At 42.3% G+C, this 2,350-nt stretch overlaps 1 pseudogene; it reads right to left on the reverse strand.

Annotated features, from left to right (window-relative positions):
• Positions 1 to 303: 303 nt before the first annotated feature.
• On the reverse strand, positions 304 to 2,117 carry LOC108314618 (annotated as a pseudogene).
• Between the last annotated feature and the right edge of the window lie 233 nt (positions 2,118 to 2,350).

A 2,350-nucleotide genomic window follows, 5' to 3' on the forward strand; every position in this document is an offset into this window, starting at 1 on the left:
TTTTGGTTACTGTAGCCTGGTAGTATAGTTTGAAGTCAGATAGTGTGATACTTCCAGCTTTGTTCTCTTTGCTTAGGATTGCTTTAGCTATTGGGGCTCTTTTTTTGGTCCCATGTGAATTTTATTTTATTTTATTTTTTTTCCCAGGTCCAGCTTTATTACCTAATACAAGTTCCAACCTCTGGAACATTCAAATTCGCTGTCCCAAAGTTTAATTAAAAACACAATTTATAAATATTTAATATCTTCTGAAAAGCATTTCTAAGTTAAGAATGGATAAGTATATTGAATGTACCAGGTGCCTCAACTCCCACCAGGTCCAGACTCAGCAACATCCATCTTTTTAGGTTCTTCAAGATCTTCTGTTAAATCTAGAAAGTTGTTTTCCATGATGGGGGAAGGAATGGAAATCCCCATTGCTTTTTGAAATCCATACATGCTTACAATATCACTTGGAGTTACTTGCTATGCAAGTTTTTAAGATTATTGGTCACTTGTTCAGCAAGATGCATTTCTCTGTACGAGGGATCCAAGAGACAGACCATATTGGGAGGGGGTCTGGTGCTGAAATGCTCGTTCTGGGCGTCCTGCAGCTCCCTGAGCAATTTGGTGGTCTCATCAAGCTGCTTCTGAATACTTTAGGTTCTTCAGAGCTGAAAACTTCAACTGGAACACCAAAGTTTGTTACTACTTTCAGTGCTGTGAGCCTGTCTTGAGTATTGAAGTCCAAACGCCCTGCTGGTTCTAGTTCTATAATCTCCATTTCTTTTGCTGTGCCCAGTGTGCTAGTATGGCCTTCATCTTCAGGTGATGACATCTCCAACTCTTGTAGGGTCCTGGAATTCCCTCCTTTTGTTAAAACATCTAGTAAACTATCAGCCAAAATATATCAATAATCTTGGCATATGGCCCAAAGCTCAAGGATGCTGAAATCACTTGGAAGATCAGAGTCTTCCCCATAGGCTGAATAGATTAAATCAGAATCATCCTTGCTGATATTTGCAAACGTGGAGTCATAACGCAGTGCATAAGAACTGTACGGTCTGTAATTCAAATGTAACACCTCTACAATGGGATCCACAGGATGGAGAAGTCCCAACGTTGTGGTTCCATCTTGTTTTCTTATTTCAAATTCACACTGACTGTTCACAACCTGCCTGGTCAACTTTCCCCCAGATTCCTTCACGATTTGGTCAAGTGGCTCCTGCTCTCTCTCTAAATTGTTGCTTTTAAACTTATCTTCAAGCATATCTTTGTCTTTCTTTTAATTTTCTTTGTTGGGACTCTTGAAGGCTTGTGCTTCAGCATCTCCAGAGTCCTCTCTCTCTTGGCCAGCAGCCTCCATCCTCCCCAGTCTGCAAGGCACCTGTTCTATCTTTCTGCTTTTGAGCTTTTGCAAGTCACTCATGAAGTCTATGCTCTGCTTCAGGCTCTGAATTCTTTCCTGGTTAAGAATTGTCATCCCTGAGTGCAACAGCTCCTTTGCAGCTTTATAATAAATGGTCTCTGGTTTGTTGTACATCATGGTATTAGTACACATTCGTTTGAAGCTATCCTTTAGTTCTATGGACTGGTAGTCATTGTTCTTGACATTTTCTTTCATAGTACTAAAATCCATTGGGTGTTTAATGATCATGGAGTAGTCAGAAGCAATAAAAGCAGTCACAGGAAATGAAAAGAAAGCACTTGGATCTTTTGTCTGCAATTGTCTTATCAGTTGATTCAAAGCTTCTTGAAGGGGTGTCTGTCTGTTCTTGTTTGGCTAAAGAGCTTGTGAGAGGATCTCACAGGGGCATGACACTGGAAGTCTTTTTCTGCCTCATTTTCCACAAGATCGCCATCTCGCTTCTTTTTATCCTCCTTAACTCTTTTCCGTTTTCTCTCTTTGTCTTCCCATGGAAGCTGCTCCTCTCCTTTCTTTCTCTTTTTCTGCTTTCTGTCCTTGTGTTTGTTACGATCGTTTTTGCCTTGGAAGAGGCTAGAGTCATGCTCTGAGCTGCCCATGGAGAGTTCAGTGACTTTGTTCTCTCATCCTTCGAGGACCAGCCTCAAGGGATTCTCTAATACCTCTCTTAGAGGTGTTTGTCGGACATGGGCTTCTTGTGCTTCTTGCCCATGTCCGACCAGCCCTGGTTTCCATGCCCAGAGCCAGGCCCAGGCTTGCGGTGCAGCTTTCAGTCCAGGCCAGGCCAGCGGAGGGTGGCAGCAGCCTACAGAGACCCCGCGCTGGGAGGCCAATCCATGTGGATTTAAGAATAGTTTTTTCTAATCCTGTGAAAAACGATGTTGGTAATTTGGTAGGAATAGCATTGAATCTGTAAATTGCTTTGGGCAGTATGGCCATTTTAGC

This window comes from Cebus imitator, unplaced genomic scaffold, assembly GCF_001604975.1.
Source record: "Cebus imitator isolate Cc_AM_T3 unplaced genomic scaffold, Cebus_imitator-1.0 Scaffold158, whole genome shotgun sequence".
NCBI classification, from domain to species: Eukaryota; Metazoa; Chordata; class Mammalia; order Primates; family Cebidae; genus Cebus; species Cebus imitator.